The 20,676-nt window shown below is 36.2% G+C and overlaps 1 long non-coding RNA gene across 1 annotated transcript in view; it reads left to right on the forward strand.

Moving 5' to 3' along the window:
• The first annotated feature begins 6,047 nt into the window (after window positions 1-6,047).
• The window catches only part of Gm46835, a 33,055-nt gene continuing 18,426 nt past the window's right edge, over window positions 6,048-20,676 (forward strand). Inside the window, exon 1 of the long non-coding RNA XR_001784058.1 lies at window positions 6,048-6,177. This is a non-coding gene — a long non-coding RNA (predicted gene, 46835). The remainder of the gene's footprint in view (window positions 6,178-20,676) is intronic.

The following is a 20,676-nucleotide window of genomic DNA, read 5'->3' on the forward strand; positions in this document are numbered from 1 at the left end:
AAAGTACAGAGCTAGAATAGCTCAGGGCTGGTCTGTATAGTGATTACTTAGGACAATGGCAGAGTCTCACCCAAACATGGGAATACACAATGGCCTAGGGAATATGTGGGTTAACCATAATAGAGTTAGTGGAAGGGAATTCCCCTGGGACAGGTTTTTTTCTCTAGGCCCAAAGGAATAGCATAATCAGATATTTACTAAGAACCCCTGGTGGTGGGTTCAACAGTAGACTAGCATTACATCAGAGCATTCACCTGGCTTCATTTTAAGTGGTAAACCGGGCCTGGTCCCCGCCATCTTTTGATGTATGCATTCCTTTTGTTTTGTGTCACTCTAACTTGGAGGATGTGTCTACCTGGCTTTTCTTGTCTTTTTTTTTTTTTTTTTTTTTTTGTATAAAAAAGTCTGGTTTTCATTTGAACAATACATTCAGATCCAACACACTCTCTCATGTCTGTGTATGTTTGTCAATTCTAGAAGACTCTATGCCCATCTGTCCAAGACTGATTCCCACAGATTGATGGGGGGGGGGGGCTGACTAGGCATGGTCTGTGGCATAAGTTCACTTGGAAAAAATATTCAACAATAGATTCCTATATCAGATTTGTGACATTCTGTGCCACAAGTCTTTGTCCAGATATATAGTCCAGGCATGCAGTTTTACTAGGAACAATACTTAAGTTCATTCATGAAAGAGTTGTCACCCCTAGAACACCCGTGCTCCCACTTCAGTGAAAGACATATCCTATGAGACACATGGGGTCTACAGCTATGTGTGATCACTGGTAACTTCTCTCCCTCAACAGCCTTCATAAAACCTCTTATTGTGAACACTAGCTGTCAGAGAATAAGTTTCCCTTCAGTTTTGGCTTGATTTTTCTGAGTTCTTTATCCAGGTGTCCTCAGCCATTGTGACTCACTGTCTACTTCTGATTGGCAGCAATGAGCAATGCCAATAGCTTATATTTTGTGGGGAACCTCTGTAGATTCATAGGATGCTATTTCACATTTGGCACTTGGATTCATGTTTGAAAACCTGCAGTTTCTTAAAGCAGTATTACTACAATGCAGAGCAATTGTACCATGGTCTGCAGGCTTTGTTATTGGGTAGCTTCTTCCATTCAGCACAATGTACCTTGGGATTCACCCATACTAAGTATATACCAATACTACATTCCTATTACTTCTGGATAGTTTCTCATTATACACACATTCTTGAAATATATCAATGCATTCATGTGTATGCATTCATGTGTAGAACGAGTTCATCAGTTTTTTTCTGTTATATAATATAGCTAATGTTAATATAAGCTAATGTTGGATATAAACCTGCATGTTAGAATCATATTTAAGTGTTTATTAGGATGTGGTTTCCCTTTTGATGTAAATATGTAGGAGATGAAAGTTTGAATAGTGTTTTTGGTTTATAGTTACTTTTCTAAGACATTAAATTTATTTTCTTTAAAATACCGTATAGCATTCCTGAGAAAAGGGTTGCCCGTAATGCTGAAGCCAAGAAAAAGGAAGACAGGGTCTTCTAGTGCTTTCTTTCATTCAGAGTGTAAAGATTACACCTGGTGGTCAAGGCAAGCTTTAAATATGTCACTGCCCTAAATTCACAATTTCTCTAGATAATGCTACCAAAAAAATGTATCTCCAATACCATAGGTTTACAATCACACAGCACAAACCATTAAAACTGCAAATATTAATCTGTTTTTGAAAAATATTAAATTACTATAAATACATATAAGAATCTAATTAAACATTTATTTTTTTAAAAGATGGAAAACAGGAATAAGAGGAATTTGAATTGGATTTCATATATATTTTTTATTATTACGTATTTTCCTTAATTACATTTCCAATGCTATCCCAAAAGTCCCCCATACACTCCCTGCCCCCAATTCCCTACCCACCCATTCCCATTTTTTTGGCCCTGGCATTCCCCTGTACTGGGGCATATAAAGTCTGTGTGTCCAATGGGCCTCTCTTTCCAGTGATGGCCGGCTACGCCATCTTTTGATACATATGCAGCTAGAGTCAAGAGCTCCGGGGTACTGGTTAGTTCATAATGTTGTTCCACCTATAGGGTTGCAGAACCCTTTAGATCCTTGGCTACTTTCTCTAGCTCCTCCATTGGAAGCCCTGTGATCCATCCAATAGCTGACTGTGAGCATATTTTTAAATCTAAAGGAGGCATGCCTATATTTTCTTTAAAGAGAGTTGTAAGTAGGCAGGCATGAACACATCTGCATTCATCTCAGAGTTCCCCTTTGAACTCCCTCCTGCTGATAGGCTGAGCAATGCACTAAAACACCAGATAGGAAGACACATTTTAATACACATTTTAATACATTGATTAAAATCAACTTTCCTGATTAATTTTAACATCACTTGTTTTATGTATTGAATACCTAAATCATTTTTTTTTAAAAAGTATTATCTCTTTAGACTTTCACAAGATTTCTTGTACCTCATTATCTTGAAACATGTTCACATTTGTCTTAAAAATAGCCATTTATTGCAGCAATTAAAATAACATGCAAAATGTTTCTGCTAATTAAAAAGAATGAACTAAGATGCCATCTCTCATTTTAGGCCCAGACATTAAACATGATGCTTCTCAAGTGGACCTCATCATAAACAGATATCTAAAAGATTACATTCATAGTTGCAGAAATAGTTTGAATAATAATAGAATGATTATCTCAAACCTGTATTTAATTTTGCAAGCATTTAAAAGACACTTCTCCTTTTAACTCTATACACTCGAATTAACAAAAGTTATCTAATGCCTATTTGACTAATGAAAGAGAAGTAGGGAGTCAAACTGCATTTACTTTTCAGTTCATTTCCTCCTAGGGTTGCTCATTTGTAAAATCTAATGAAACTGTTGAAATGAAAGAGACAAAGAGAAGCTGCAAGAGATATGGGGGGAAACCTGAATTACAGTGGGAACAATATGATAACAAAGAATTTTAAGATAGCACATGTTTCCTGCCAGAAAACTTCATACCAACTAATTTTGCTGTATTCTGTGCTTATTATTTTATAAAATTGGGTTCAGGGATGAAAGAACGTGATGGAATGTGTTGCAGAAACAATGCTTCATTCTTCCTGAAATTTAGAAATAGTTACCTTGGGCTATGCCTCTCCGTAGAAGCAGAATAATGTAGATCACACTTCATTAATTGAAAATGAAAACTGTAGAACTGCCACACAAACAGAAAGCCCACTCTGTGCTGAGAGGACAGAATCATAGAAAGTTCTTTTGGCTCCTGTCTGTTCCCTCAAATGACCTCTGGCTCCCATTAAAACGCCTGCCTGAGACAGCTCAAGGCTGCCAGGACTATCTAATGCTTCTTCTGGCCAATACCATACAATAGGCCCCTGACCTCTCTATCTTAGAGCATTTATGAAAAAGGGCTCACAATTATGAATCTTTCTTTTCGTCTCTTTGAGTTGTATGGGCATTTCCTACAACTCAGAAGTGTCTTTTCTCAAGCACCTGAAAGCCATTCCTTTGAAATGCAATCAGCAGGGGAAATATAAAAGAAGGAAAGAAAAAAACAGGAAGAAGAAAAAGGAAAGGAGCAAGAGCTTAGTGTCCAAGTCTCTGAGGACAGAGCAAAATCTGCATTTCTACAGTTGCAGAAGAGCAGACAGCTGGCTTTATAGCATTTACCTGGGCCATCTCTCTGGGATCTCTAACTTCTAGGAGCTCAAGTCTGCTTGTGTCTTGTTCCTTTATTTTTCCTCAAACACCCAATCACCTCAGCAAGCTTAGAACAGTACTCAGAGTTTTCATGAATTATCAATATTTACTGAGTAAAATCTGTTTAATGCCCTAATATTTAGCTAGGATTTTCTTTGTCAAAAAAAAAAATGGCTATCACTTTAACCCATTAGGAATGTTTAAGGGTTTAAAACAATCAGTAAATAAACACAAGTTTGCACTATCTGCTAATTCCACAGACTTCCTGGTCACATTAATTGCTTATTTGCAAATCTGAGTCAGTCAGGCTTGTATGTAGGACTAGTAGCGGAAGGAATTTAGTCACTTGTCTGTTCTGGTAAGTATTAATACATTTATTAATTTCCAATCCATTGTAAACTGTTCTTATATGCATATTTTTATTTATTTTTTTTTCACATACAAACTCTGAACTTGTAGATCCAGGCTTCCAGTATTCTGGCGCTGCTAGTTAGTACATGAATGCAGCAGCATACCATGCATAAGACATCAGAATTATGAAAGCCAAACACTTGGTGGTCTGTATGTTCCTGAGTGTGGTTAGCCTGTTTAGGTTGGAGATTTTCTAGTGTCTTCTATATGACTGGATTTCTAGACTGATACTGCTTACATTTGGTTTTATTTTAGAACATCTTATTTTTTTTTCATAATTGAAAGTTTCTCTGGGCATACTATTCTGGGATGGCATTTGTGGTCTGAATCTATAGAACATCTGTCCAGGTCTTTATGGCAATTAGAATCTTCATTGAGCATTCATGTTTTATTCTGATCAGTCTGCTTTTCTGTTACTTTGTCTTTTTTTTTTCCTCTCTCTTGCAGACCTTAATATTCTTTTGTTTCTGCTACTCTGCATCTATAATGTTGTGAAAGTTATATCTGAAGGTGCTTTCTTTTCTGATCCAATCTATATGGTATTCTGTTTGCTTCTTGTAGCTTGGTGGGTATCCTCTTCTTTATGTAAAGGAAATTTTCTTCCATAATTTTGTTGAAAATATTTTTGTAGCTTTGATCTATGTTTCTTCTCCTTTCTCTATTCCTGGTATCTTTAGAATTGATCTTTTCATATCTCCCCATATTTTCCGAATGTTTTGCGCCAGGAATGTTTAGATTTAACATTTTCTTTTGCCTAGGTATCCACTTTTTCTATCACATCTTCTGTCTGAAATCCACTTTTACGTCTCTTGTGTTCTGTTGTTAAGGTTTCTGTTTAAGAACCTAAATTTTACATTTCCATCTTTCCCTCGGGTGTTGTTTTCTTTATTTGTTCTATTTCTATCTTCGTGTTTTAAGCTGTTTTAATCATTTCATCACACTGTTTATTCTTTAATAAACGTATTCATTTCCTCTTTAAAGACCTCTATCATACCTATAAAGCATATTTTAGAGTCTTTGACTTAAGCTTCAGCTATATTTCAGTGGCCTACTATGTAGTAGTTTCTGGGCTCTAGCAGAGACATATTGTTCTTGCTTTTATTCTGTCCTTCCCCTCCCCCACCCCCACCCCATTGGCTTGTAAGTGTCTTAGTTTGAGAAGATACTCTACATACTAATGTGTGGTCCTGTCTTTGTTAGGTGTATGTTTTGTTTCTTGATTTCTGTTGCCCTCTCTGGTCCTTAGGAAGGAATGATTGTTGTATGTTAACTCTTAGAGAATTCCTCTCACACCCTGGTATGTGTGGCTATTGAGTGGTTCCCAGAAAAATGTGTTTCTAGGTATTGAAAGTGACACAGAATTTGAGATGGGCTAGGATATGGAGACTGAGATTCACAGGTGAGAGGAAAACAGAGTGCTCCAGAGGATCTGCTTAGTCTCCTAGGAGGCAGAGAGTGAGAAGACAGTTCTGCCGTTCTGGTAAGTGTTAAAGATCATATGCAACAGAGCTGGGGAATAGCTGGGGCATTGGATGGGGATGTTTGAAGGGTTAATGAAGACTGGAAGCTTGCAGACTTCCAACCATGACCCACTGTGTTCTCTGGCAGGCTTAGCTGCCAAGTTTCCAGGGATTACCTGTTGAATTTTTGGTGCTAGTATAAGAAGAGAGTAGGAAAGGGAAATTTAGAGGGGAAGATCAGCATGATTCACTGAAGGTTGGAAGTCACAGAAAGTAAGTGGAGGCCACAGCATGTTGTCTGCTATTGAGTTTAGGATGAGACTGAAGGATTGGGTGAGTTTGGAGGGGAGGATGAAAAGATGAAAACCTGCAGTTAGGCCACCTGCTTCCACAGGAGGAATGTTCTCAGGATTCTCTTGGAATGTGTGATGGATTTGTTGTCTGGGAGATGGGAGCATGGAGAAAGGGAGGCTGTAAAGATGGTATGCTACAAATCTGTGCATGGAATTGAGAGAATGGATTTGGAGGAGAGGACAGAGCAGTGAAGAACTACAGTTAGCCTACCTACTTCCCTTGTTGGAGTGTCAAGTTAAGTTTTAACTATTTTTATCTTTATATTATGGCATGTGCTATAATCATGGGTATAAAATGAAGCATGCTTGTGTGATAACAATGCAGAAATCCCTATGGTTTCTTTCTCAAATTCTATTGACTTAGCAAGATCCCCAGGAAGAAAATGGCTTTGTAAGAGGTACAGAAACATAATGGTAGCTCATAGTAACTAGGTGAAACACAATCATGAGAAAAGACACAGTGAAGATAGCAAAGAGAGGATATATACTTACCATGTATATTTACCATAAATGGCTTATCTTTTTCCCTACTCCAGGCAGCATACATAGGACAGAATTACATCATGGATGAAGACAGGGTATGGCCAGGAAACTCACTTTGGATTGCAAAACTGGGCACACATTGCTAACACTCAGTAGCAGGCACACTGACCTTCATTTCCAGATTCAAGGTCAGTACTCATTATGTGAGCCTCCGTGTCTGCCTTAATACACAGTGGGGACACTCTATTCAGGCTTAATGTTTTTGTAGTAGACCCCACATCACCAAAATCAGCTCATACAAACTCTAATAGTCACTGAAGGCACAAGGCAATGGACAACCCTTAGTAGCAGTCAGGACTCAGTGACTTGTGTTTCATGCATATCCTTACAATATGCTGGCCACAGAAACCCTTGATCTTCTGATGATATCATTTGTTTAATGACCCTTGGTTTTTCTTGATTTTCAGCTGTATTATATAATGAATACTGAAGACTATAGTAAACAACATGGTGTATCTTTGAGGAAATTATAAACTCACGACATCATAACTCTTCTGATTCATTATTCATAGTTTCTTGATGGATTTATTATTGAATGTCATTATTGTGTGGTAAGGGAATTTGGGAAAAGGAACCCAAGAAGCTGAAGTGTATCATTCAATTGTATCTTATCCTGGCCTTTTTTCCTGCTTCCTTGATGTTATTGAGTCAACTCCTTCTCTTTGCAATACTCTTCCATGACATACTCACAGTCTAAAACCAAGAAGCAAAATACACTATAGGCGATTGCTTGTTCTGAAATCCCAGGTGGCCTGGTGGTTGAAGGTTTTGATTTTTCTTGTTGAATAAGTCCGTGAAGACTAGACTAAATATCTACTTTTTCAAATGTACAGACATGAAAGTACAGTAATGAGAATAAAGAGCAATAATGAGAGCATGAACTTATCATGGAGATAGAGTATTCCAGAAAAAAAAAACAATAGAAACAGATATATAGAAGTTGCTTGACAAAGAATTCAAAATAATTATTTTTCTTTCTCAGTTTTTATTAGATATTTTCTTTATTTACATTTAAAATGATATCCCCTTTCCTGGTTTCCCCTCTGAAAACCCCCTATCCACTCTCACCCCCCATACCCCCCTGCTTGCCAATCCACAGACTTTCATTTCCTGGCCCTGGTATTCTCCTACACTGGAGCATAGAGTGTTCACAGGACCAAGGGCATCTCCTCCCATTAATGACCAAAAAGTCCATCCTCTGCTACATATGCATCTAGAGCCATTGGTCCCTCACTGTGTATTCTTTCCTTAGTGTTTTAGTCCCTGGGAGCTCTGGGGGGGTACTGGTTGGTTCATATTGTTGTTCTTCCTATGGGGCTGCAAAGCCCTTCAGCTTCTTGGGTCCTTTCTTTAGTTCCTCCACTGGAGATCCTTTGCTAAGTCCAGTGGTTGGCTGAGAGCACTCACCTCTGAGTTTGTCAGGCACTGACAGAGCCCCTCAGGAGACAGCTATATTATCAGGCTCCTGTCAACAAGCACTTGTTGGCATCCACAATAGTGTCCTGGTTTCATGATTGTATATGGGATGGATTCCTAGGTAGGGCAGTCTCTGGATGGCCTTTCTTTCAGTCTCTGCTTGACATTTTGTCTATGTAACTACTCCCATGGGTATTTTTCCCTCTTCTAAAAAGAACCGAAGTATCCACAGTTTGGTCTTCCTTCTTCTTGAGCTTCATGTGGTCTGTGAATTGTATCTCGGGAATTCCGAGATTCTGGGTTATTATTCACTTCTTAGTAAGTGCATACCATGTGTGTTCTTTTGTGATTGGGTTACCTCAGTCATGATGACATTTTCTAGTTTCTTCCATTTGCCTAAGAATTTCATGAAATCATTGTTTTTAATAGCTGAGTAGTACTCTCTCCAGTTTCCTTTTGAAGGCACAAAGAGCTATGAGTTTTCCTCTTAGCACTGCTTTCGTTGTGTTCTTTAAGTTTGGGCATGTTTTATCTTCATTTACATTAAATTCTAAAACATATTTAATTTCTTTCTTTATTTCTTCCTTGACCAAGTTATCATTGAGTTGTGTGTTGTTCAGCTTCCATGTGTATGTGGGCTTTTTGTTGTTTTTATTGCTATTGAAGACCAGCATGATTCCATAGTGATCTGATAGAAGTCATGGGATTATTTCAATCTTCTTGTATGTGTTGAGGTCTGATTTGTGAAGTACTATATGGTCAGTTTTGTAGAAGGTACCATGAAAGGCTAAGAAGAAGGTATATTCTTTTGATTTAGGATTAAATATTCTATAGATACTTTTAAATGCATTTGGTCCAAAACTTCTGTTAGTTTCATTGTGTCTCTGTTTAGTTTCTATTTCCCTGATCAGTCCATTGATGAGAGTGGGGTGTTGAAGTCTCCACAATTATCGTATGTGGCACAATGTTTCCCTTAAATTTAGTAAAGTTTCTTTTATGAATGTGGATGCCCTTGCATTTGGAGCATAGATGTTCAGAATTGAGAGTTCTTCTTGGTAGATTTTTCCTTTGATGAGTATGAAGTGTCCTTCCTTATCTTTTTTTCATGACTTTTGGTTGAAAGTTGATTTTTTTTCTGATATTAGAATGGCTACACCTGCTTATTTCTTGGGACCATTTGCTTGGAAAATTATTTTCCATCCCTTTACTCTGGGGTAGTGTTTGTCTTTGACACTGAGGTGCATTTTCTGTATGTACAAAAGTGCTGAGTCCTGCTTACTTATCCAGTCTGTTAGTCTATGTCTTTTCATTGGGGAACTGAATTGATGTTAAGAGATATTAAGGAATATTTATTGTTGCTCCCTGTTATTATTGATGTTAATTTATGTTTATGTGGTTATCTTCTTTTGGTTTTGTTGAAACAAGATTACTTTCTTGCTTTTTCTAGGGTATAGTTTTCCTCCTTGTGTTGGAATTTTGCATCAATTATCCTTGGGCTGGATTCGTGGAAAGATATTGTGTAAATTTGGTTTTGTCATGGAATATCTTAGTTTCTCCATCTATGGTAATTGAGAGTTTTGCTGGGTATAATAGTCTGGGTTGGCATTTGTGTTCTTTTAGGCTCTGTATGACATCTTCCCAGGATCTTCTAGCTTTCATAGTCCCTTGTGAGAAGTCTGTGTAATTCTGATAGGTCTGCCTTTATATGTTACTTGACTTTTTTCCTTTCTACTTTTAAATTTTCTTTGTTTCCTGTGTTTGGTGTTTTAATTATTATGTGATGGGAGGAATTTCTTTTCTGGTCTCATATATTTGGAGTTCTGTAGGCTTCTTGTAAATTCATGGACATCTATTTCTTTAGGTTAAGGAAGTCTTCTTCTATAATTTTGGTGAAGATATTTACTGTTCCTTTAAGTTGGGAATCTTCACCTTCTTCTATACCTATTATCCTTAGGTTTGGTCTTCATATTGTGTCCTAGATTTTCAGGATGTTTTGAGGTAGGACCTTTTTGCATTTTGCATTTTCTTTGACTATTCTGTCACTGTTTTCTATGATATTGTCTGCTCCTGAGATTCTCTCTTCTATCTCTTGTATTCTGTTGGTGATACTTGCATCTATGACTCCTGATCTCTTTCCTATGTTTTCTATCTACAGTGTTCTCTCCCTTTGTAACACTATTGTTTCTATTTCCATTTTTAGGTTGGGGATGGTTTTGCTCAATTTCTTCACCTGTTTGGTTGTGTTTTCCTATAATTCTCTAAGAGATTTTTGAATTTCCTCTTTAAGGTCTTCTACCTGTTTGCCTGAATTTTTTAAAAAGGAGTTATTTGTGTCCTTCTTAAATTACTCCATAATCATCATGAGATGTGATTGTAAATCAGAGTCTTGCTTTTCTCATGTGTTGGGGCAACCAAGGTTCTGATGATGCCAAGTAGCCTTGGTTTCTGTTCCTTATGTCCTTGTGCTTGCCTTTTGCCATACAGATATCTCTGGATATCAGAGGTCGACTCACTCACTGTCTCTGACTTTGGCTTGTCCCTCCTGCCAGCCTGTGTGTCAGTCCTTCTGAGAGACAGTTTCTCTCCAGGAGGAATTCAGGTATGGAGAACTGTGTTATAGGGTCATCTCTGGGTGCAGACAGACACCAGATTGGTCTTTTTCCCAGCTTGGTTCCTATGTCCTGTTGGCTGTGAGGGTCCCTCTTGGGTCAGGAATTTGAAGAGAAGTGGTGGTCTTACTTGTACTCATAGGTTTGTAGGCACTCCTGGGAGACCAGCTCAATCCTTGCAGTATTGGTGTATATAGCTCTGTGGCATAGGATCAGCTCTGGATGCAGAGAGAGATTGGAAGACTTCTGTTCCATGCAGCCCCTCATTTTCTGTCTCCTGAGGGTGCTGGGTGGGTTGCTCTGAGCAGCAGTGGTGGTCCTACCTGTACTCATAGGCCTGTCTGCACTCCTGGAAGGCTACAAAATAAATATTTTTAAGACATATAATAAAATTCAAATGAATGCAAATAATTCAACAGACAAGTGAAAACAGTAAAAATATGCATACTAAATATGAGAAAAATTCTATTTGCTCTTAGGTTCTCATACTTCTCTGTGAAACAGAAACTTATGTAACTAAGGTTCAGTCATCTGGATGTTAACAATGCAATGAAGGAAGACAAAATGCTAAAAAGAGCGCTCAGTGGGATAGATCAAACAGAAACTGTGAGTGCAAGATAATTCATCTGACAACTATCAAAAAGAAGAAAGAGAAAATGAACAAAATGGAAAGAAATACAAATCTAAAGCTTACCAGATCTATAAAACATTATCAAATAGAAGTAAGCAAACAAAAACCCAAAACCCAAATGTAACCAATAATAATAATAATAATGATAATAATAATAATAAAGAGCAGACAAAGAAACAGACAAACAAACAAAAATAGTGACAGAAAAACACAGTGGCTTACTGTTCAGTTTTACAGAAGGAATTCCTGGTACCTGAGACTGCATAGATAAAATTGAGGAAAATTGAAAAGCATTATATTATTTGAAGTAAGTCAGACTAAGCAAGACAAATTCTACATGATGTCACCTACATTAGAAATTCGAGACTGCTGATACTTAACTATAGAATAGAATGGTAGTTGACAGAAATTGATTGATATGGAAAGGTGACTGGGGTTTACTAGTAAAGTATTATAAAATTTAATTTTCATTTTACTATTTGAGATTTTTTTATAAGTATATTACTTTCAACATTTCTCTCCTTTGCTCAGCAACTCCAGCTTCTCCTTTGTCTCCTTCCCTGTGATTTTTAAATGCTTTTTGTCAGATATACAAACACACAAACACAGATGATGAGTTTTATCAGATATACAGACACATAAACACAGATAAACACACACACACACACACACACACACAGAGCACAGAAAATACACACACACACACACACACACACACATACAGGTTGTCATTGTATAACCTATCAGAATCAGATGACTGATTTTTATTTTTTAATTAATTATTTTACTTATTAACATCTCAAATGATGCCCCCTCCTGATCCCCCATCTGTCCCCTTCCACTCTGAGTATGGTCCCCCCTATTATATTCCCTTACCTTGGGGCATCAACTCTTTACATGATTGGTAAGTACATCCACTCTCACTGCTACATATGTAAAGTTGGTTGATGGCTCAGGCTCTGGGAGCTCCCAGGGGTCCAAGTTTGTTGGCACTGTTGTTCTTCCTATGGGGTTGCCACCCTCTTTAATCCTTTCCATAACTCTTCCAAAGGGGTCTCCAACCACAGTCTAATGTTTGGCTGTAAGTATCTGCATTTGTCTAAGCTGGCTACTGGTAAAGCTTCTCAGAGGATAAACATCCTAGGGTCCTACCTGCAAGCACAACAGTAATAGTGTCAGTGTTTGGTGCCTGCCCATGAGATAGATTCTAAGATGGTCACTGGTAGGACATTTCTTCTGTCTCTGCTCCATTTTTGTCCCTGTAATTCTTTTAGACAGAAGCTATTTGCGGTCAAATATTTTTTTGGTGGGTTGATGTCCCCATCTGTCCTCTGGGGATACTGTCTGACTACTGTAGGTGTTCTCTTTAAGTTCCAGATCACCACTGTTGGGCATTTCAGCTAAGGTCACCTACATTGAGTTCTGAGTGCCTCCCCATCCCAGATCTCTGGGACATTCTAGACATCCCTACCTGGCATCTGAATATTTCCATTCATTCCCTCTGAGCTTCTCTCATGTCTCTCCCCATACTTCATCTTGTCTCCTTATTCTTATCCCCTGTCACACCCAGGACCCTCCCACCCTCTGCCTCCCATGACTACTTTATTCCTCCTTCTAATTGGGTTTTAAGCATTTCACTTAGACCTTCTTTCCTGTTTAACTTTTTAAGGTTTGTGGGATATATCATGAATATTCTATAATTTTTGACTAATATCCACTTATCAGTGAGTAAATTCCATGCAAGTCCTTTTGGGTCTATGTTACCTTACTTAGGATGATATTTTCTCATTCCATCCATTTACCTGCAAAATTCCTGGTGCCCTTGTTTTTAATAGCTGAATAGTATTCCATTCTGTGAATTAACCTCATTTCTGTAGCCATTCTTCAGCTGAGAGAATAACCCTTATTCTGAGTTGCTTCCGATTTGGGGTTATTATGAATATAGCTGCTGTGAACATAGTGGAGCACTTGTCATTGTGATATGGTGGAATGCCTTTTGGGTATGTCCAGGAGCAGTTTAGATGGGGTTTCAGGTAGAGCTATTTCCAATTGTCAATCAAATATCCTCACCAGCATGAGCTGTCACTTGTGTTTTTGATCTCAGCAATTCTGGTTGGTGCAATGTGTTATCTCAGGGTCATTCTGATTTGCAATTTCCTGATGACTAATTATGTTGATCATTTCTTTAAGTGCTTTTTGGTCATTTGAGATTCTTCTGTTGAGAATTTTCCGTTTATCTCTCTACCCCATTTTTTTTTTTTTTTTTGGTCTTGTTTTCTTGAGTTCTTAATGTACTTTGGATATTATCCCTCTGTTGGATGTAGGATTAGTACAGAAGCTTTTCAGTTTCAAAAGGTTCATTTTTCAGTGCTTGATATTAGAGCCTTAGTCATTGGTGATCTGTTCAAGATATTTTCTCCTGTGCCAATGTAATCAAGGCTACTTCTCCCCTTCTCTTCTATGACACTTAATGTATCCAGTTTTATTTTGAGGTTCTTGGTCCACTTGAATTTTAGCTTTGTGCAGGATAATAAATATGGATCAATTTGCATTCTTTTACATGCAGACTGCCAGTTAGACATGCACCTTTTGTTGAAGATGCTTTGTTTTTTCCACCATATCATTTTGGCTTCTGTGTCAAAAATCAAGTATCTGTCAGTATCTATATTTATTTTGGGGTCTTCAATTCTATTCCTTATATTAACCTGTCTGTCTCTATACCAATACCATGTGGGATTTTTTGTTTGTTTTTGGTTTTTGTTGTGGTGTTGGTTTTGTGGTTGTTATTGTTGTTGTTTTTCACTATTGCCCTGTAGAACAGCTACAGGTCAGGGATGGTGATTCCTTCAGAAGTTCTTTTATTGCTTAGAATTGTTTTGGCTATCCTGGGTTTCTTGATTTTTTTTCCATCTGAAGTTGAGAATTTTACAGTGTTTGTAAAAAAAAATTGAGTTAGGATTTTGATGGGAATTGCACTGAATCTGCAGATTGCTTTTGGTAAGATGACCATTTTCACTATGTTAGTCACTCCCATCCATGAGGATATGAGATCTTTCTATCTTCTGAGCTGTGCTTCAATTTCTTTCTTCAAGACTTGAAATCTTGTCATATAGGTCTTTCACTTGCTTGCTTAGATTACAGAAATAAGCTTATTGATAAGAATTTTATATATGTTCTAATTAAAGTCTTTACTCCTCAATACCACCCAGACACTCATACCTCTCTACACCTTTTTCCCTCATTAGAAAACAAGCAAGTAAACAAGAAAAACCAAATATAAAAAAACAATGTGTGTGTGTGTTTGTGTGTGTGTGTGTGTGTGTGTGTGTGTGTGTGTGTGTGTGTGTGTGTGTGTATGCATGTATGTACTGGAAGAAAGGAAAGAAACTGGAACATCAGACAATATTTGATTTCCTTTTGCATATTATACTATATTAGGCCCCTTTATAATTTTTTTTAAGAAGAATGGTCCTCTATTGGAAAAGTGCTGGAAGTTAGGAAGCAGAAGAATCAATTACAGGTTGCAAAATATATTGTGAATATTTCTTCCATTATTTTCGTATTCTAGCATTTGGAGGACTGCAGCCTATACTGGTGACGAGATTCTGTTAATATAATGAGTTCTACAAGTCTTACAAATCAGTTTTTCTTCTAATGTAATAATGCAAATTCTTCCTGTGTCCATGGATTTTATATCCATGAATTTAACCAAACATGGATGAAAATATTTGAAACCCCTTTAGTTACACCAGACACAAATATTTTGTTTCATCAAACCCTTTAATATAGTGCCTATGTTCATACCATCTCCACTGTATTTTTTAAATTCTTATATACATGACTAAGGTAAGTGTGCAACTCATAGACTCTGGACCACATATCACCTGAATATGACTATGGCTCAGCACAACATTTTATATTTACTTTAAAAATTATGTTATGTTTCATTTTTCTATAACTTGTTTACAATACTCTCAAGTATGAACTTTGTCACTGACAAGTCTGTGTCATAGTGTCATGCAAAATAAATGCATGTACACTCTTCAGCCTGAGGGCTGCAGGTTTGCCAGCTCTGGAAATGTATATAGGAGAATATACATGGATTGAAAGAAAATTCTGTTCTAATGTCGATAAATAACTAGTGTACTAATATCATCCCTTATGAAGTACACAACTAAGTGAAATTTTATAAGCATCTATTGAGTACCTAATATATAGTTTCTACCTTGATTAACCAAAATATTATTCATAGCTATCTAAAGGGTTAGTAAAATAAGTGTGTACAGAAAGTAATTCTCATAACTTAAAATAAACCTTATAAGGAGATTTTAGTAAGTTAATTGTTGTAGCTGAAATTGATATATCTAAAAAACAACCTCACAAATATGGTAGCAGTATCTGCATTAAATATGAATCCAAGAAGATGTTAAGGCAGGATTATTAGTAGCTCAATATAATAAAGGATACTAGTTTGGAGAAATCAGCCATATTCACAGTATAGTTCCTAAATACTTTGCTATATTTATTCCTATTGATAAAATAGAAAAATAGTGATCTCTGAAAAAAAATATGCCTCAGTGATTAAGAGGACCTAGTGTTATTTCAATGTTATTTCAAGTTCTGTTTCTATTAGTTACATTATATAGCTCACCAATGCCCACAACTCAAGGTCAAAAGGATATAATATAATATATAAGAGTTTCTTCTGAAACTCTTTGGTACCACACACATATGACATACTATACACAAATATTTTTTAACAAGAAAATAGCATAGAGGAGCAGACATGAATGTGTATATGGCAGAGGCAGTAGGACCTGAGAATGAGACATACCACATCTAACCATTGTTCATAATCAGAATATCATAGATCAATTAGGCACAAGGTAGAATGAAATACTTAGTCCTTCTTTAGGTCCAAGAGAGGAAGATACCAAGTCTTTGACTCATGAGAGAAAACTAAAGTCAACTAATACATGTAAGGTTTTCCAATTCTAATGAATATAAACAAGGTATAAAAATAAGCATTTTCAGGTGTACATAGAATGAATAATTGGTTTTCTTTAACTTGCCATATTAATCACAAGAAGCCAAAATTCCAAACATGAGGAACTTTCTTAGAACTAAGTTTATTTCTATGACAATATTAATCTAATATTTCATTGGAAGAATTAATTTTTATAGAAGTGTAGTATGTGAAAAATGTGTAAATATTCACCTGTTACTGTGTAATTATAGCAATGCTATTTGATTTTTTTCAGTGAAGTTTGGCATTGTATACAGTTCTTATTGAAAAGTTATACAGAGATTTATCAAACCTCTATTCCCAATCTAGTGTTTTATATGTGCACTATCCCTTTAATTACAGGCTACCCTGTGACATTAAAGTTGTACATCAATCATCCAAGCAATGGGCAATCTGGTCACTCAATCCTGCCTACTTGTAGTGTTCCCAGAATGAGGCTCATTGATGCTCAGGTCTGACCTGGGTTTCTCATTTAGTAAGTCAAACATTTAGCATGATTTAGAGAGAAAAGATCTCTCCATTGGCCCATATTTCCTCTTAGATTTTTGTTTACATGAGTTTATACAGAATATCTTGTCCATATCTACAGAAATCTACTCAAATATCACCTTGGATTTCATTGTCTTAAACAAGTAAAGAAAATGGTCAGGCTGGAGAGATGGCTCAGTGGTTAAGAGCACAGACTGCTCTACCCGAGATTCTGAGTTCAATTCCCAGCAACCACATAGTGGCTCACAACCATCTATAATGGGATCTGATGCCCTCTTCCGGTGTGTCTGAAGAGAGCAATGGTGTACTCAAACACATAAGATAAAGAAATAAAAAACAAAGAAAATGGTCATTTTTAGTCCTACATTTATATACATAAAGCATAAGCATTTTAACAAATGCTATCAATTCATATTTTATAGATAGTTTCTAACCTGCAGATTATAACTGTAGAGAGATGCATTTGAAATGGTATCAGTTTTCCAGAGGGCTAAAAGAATAGCAAGAATCAATTGGAAGGAAGCCTATGTCCTATTTCCCAGGCATATGTCACATTGTTTCTATGAAACTCTCAGACACCAATTCCACTTGAGATTCACAAAAATCCAAAAGTACTTTTTTTCCCCAAGAAACTTTAGCTTACCAAGTTCATGGCTTCACGTCTATCCTGAAGGAGAAATCAATAAATGCTGTGGAGTACCTATCCACCACTGCTCTCAAGACTTCAGGATAAGCATTCACATTGTACAAACGTCTGGGGATATTGCAACATAATTTATCTCTTCCGGCCAAAACACATCAACTGATACAAAATTTTCCAGTGGCATCTATATTTTATTTTTATGCTTAAAAATAGCTAATTGGCATGTTCCCCAGGGCTTTTTTTTTGGTAATTGGTTTATTTTACAAACAATAACTTATGTTGAAAATAGTATTTTATGCTTTTAAAGTTTTTACTGTTCAAATTGTTGTTGGTGTTCTTCCATGACTGTAAGAAAAATTTAGAAAATAAGATAGGAAAACTTAATCAATATCAAGACAAAATATCCTAAGTAAAATTAATTATCAAAAGCCAACATTTAGAAGTAAATATTATGCTTTCTATTATAATTAGCTTATCAACAATTCACTCCAGATATTTGCTTGTAGAAAAGGCTTAAGGCTATCATCTTTATATGTCAATCTTAGGTATGAAAATATGAATATCTGAAACCCATTAGCATTCTATACATAATACATGAAAATCATGCCACCAGTAACTGTGATTATCTCTACAGTCTAAAATTTCTCAATAGTCATAAAGAGTAAGATGTTAGGTGGCTTTGACCACATATTAAAGAGGAGATTCAAACATGGTATATCTTTTCAATTTTGAAATAATTCCATCTTGGTTATAAATCCAACACTACTTCAAAGAACCTCCTTCTTTTTCTTAGAGTATGGGTAAATTGTCACTTATAATTATAAATCTGAAATTATAAAATTACACATCTTGGAGGTTATAATGTCTGCCATATGTTATGTTTCTTTTTAATAAGTATCTTTATGGGTTTTGATATTTATTAATTTTTATTTTATTGCACTGTTGTCTTTCCTGCATGTATGTCTGTGTGAAGGTGTCAGGTCCCTGAAACAGGAGTTACAGACAGTTTTGTGCTGCCATGTGGGTTCTGGAAATTGAACCTGAGTCCTCTAGAAGAGCAGTCAGCATTCCTTATTGCTGCGCCATGTCTCCAGCCCTCATACATTTCTTACAATAATATACATCATTATTTATATCAACTTGTACCTATTTTTATAATAAAATTCTTGCACAATAATAAAATAAGAAAATATCAATGTATAATTTACATCTCAGATAATGAGAAACAGATAGATAAGTTTGGTTTCATTATTAGTAGTGTCCTGCTAGCATAAGGCAAACAAAACTAAAGGTCAATACAGATTTATGGGGATTAGTGAAAGTAAAAAAAAAGTTATGCTCTTGTCTTTTTGATGACTGAAAAATATCAGGGTCATCTTCAGTTTTGTGAGGGATCTTTCTAACCAGATGTTAAATATAGCTTACCTCATTCTTTTTATGTGAACATATATCTTAGAGAGAAAGAGATATCCAGAAAACGGTTGTTATGTTTTTTGGGTTTTTTGTTTTTTGTTTTTTGTGGTGAACATACCTGTATTCAAATGAGATCCACAGAGAGACATTTTCCATTCATACCGAGTCCAGAAGCAGAATGAGATGAAGAATGGGAGACAAATAGCTCCTTTCCTTGTCTATTTTCATTTAGTCTGGAAACCAGCCTATGGTGCTACACAATATGTAATAGGGCCTTCTCTATTTCTTTTGATATTTCTGAAGACAACCTTGCAGTCAAATCTTGAGATGTGTCACTTAGATCCACACTCAGTCCATGTGCCAAGGCACTTTTACCATCATAATGTACTTAGTGTTCAAGGTAGATTCTGAATGGAGGTTCATCAAAGAAGTTTTCCTTTGCTCACAAGGATGACTTCACACATGGGAACTCAATGTATTATTACACCAGTGTGTTCTATTCCTGTTAAGACTAAGACAAGGAAATCAACCCCTACCCCTATTGACAGCTATTCCTTCCTGTCTCTGTCCAAATTGAAACATTTGGCTTTATTACCATTTATAAGTATCTCCAGTTTTTAAAATTGTATTTTACAATTGAAATAAGTTCTCTGTGGCACTTTAATGCCTGAAATGAGATTCCTCTGCAATGCAGACCCCAGAGTAATATTCCATTCTTTTTCATTTTCTTTACTGTGTCCATAATTTTCTGAAGCATTTCTCTACTTGTTTTTTTTTCACATCTGAGTTTCCTGTTTCTTTCTTAATAAGATATAAATTTTCTATTTAAATTCCACAGTAAAATAAATGCTCAACAAATACAGGCTGCTTTACATAGCAATTTTGTCATAATTCAAATTTACATCACTATGCTTTGTGCTAACTGCTGTATCATACGTACTTCTTCTGAAACCAAGAAAATTTCATGCATGTGTTTGAACAGCAGAATATTGGATAAAGATGCTTTAAAGATGTGCATGAAGAACAAGACAATCAGTGAGTGTTGCAGGGATGAAACCTCAGAATATAATTTAGTAAACGATATTGTAATCCTCCTTTATCATTGCTTGAGATGCATCTGGAATCATCTATCTGTTCTCATACTGTCTTCACCACTGTGTTCATGGAAGATTGCTTAGAATCATAGCTTGGAACTCAATATTATCAGAACTAGACTCTTAAGTTTTAATTACAGACAAATTAAGTCAACTTTACCATAGAGCAGTTGTTCTATTACACCAACAAGCTATAGCCTTTTCTTCTTTCTCTGCAGCATTTACATGATGAATTACATCCCATAATTCTATCTCAATATATGCTAGAGCATAATAATCTTGTGTTCCTCTCTATGCCAGTTCCAGTAGGACTTCCCAGAAAGCCTCCCCCAACCAAATTGAAATTGCTGCCTCTGCCAATCACTTTCTATCATATTGTGTATCTTGTTTTATTCATATCCAATAACAGTCACTGAACTTAATCCACATATTGGTTCTGATTTTCTTTGCCTAAAATCATAATTTCTTTAACACTAGAGATATCATCATAAACCTATAATAAGATATATACCTGATTCCTAATGTGTTCACAATGGAATGTTTTTGTCTGACTTGATTTGAAAAGCTTTATTCTTCTAAAGAGCCCCTCATTTCTTCCCTATTAACCCTAAGCAATATTTCCACAAGCTTAAACAATTGACACATTTCTGTAAAAATGGTCAATAGTCTTCATTAAGTTTTGTATATAAGTTACAATTTGCAAAACACATGAAACTAAAGAAGAATGAAGACCAAAGTGTGGACACTTTGCCCCTTCTTAGAATTGGGAACAAAACACCCATGGAAGGAGATACAGGGACAAAGTTTGGAGCTGAGACAAAAGGATGGACCATCTAGAGACTGCCATATCTGGGGATCCACCCCTTAATC

The sequence above is a fragment of the Mus musculus genome, chromosome 3, assembly GCF_000001635.26.
Source record: "Mus musculus strain C57BL/6J chromosome 3, GRCm38.p6 C57BL/6J".
NCBI classification, from domain to species: domain Eukaryota; kingdom Metazoa; phylum Chordata; class Mammalia; order Rodentia; family Muridae; genus Mus; species Mus musculus.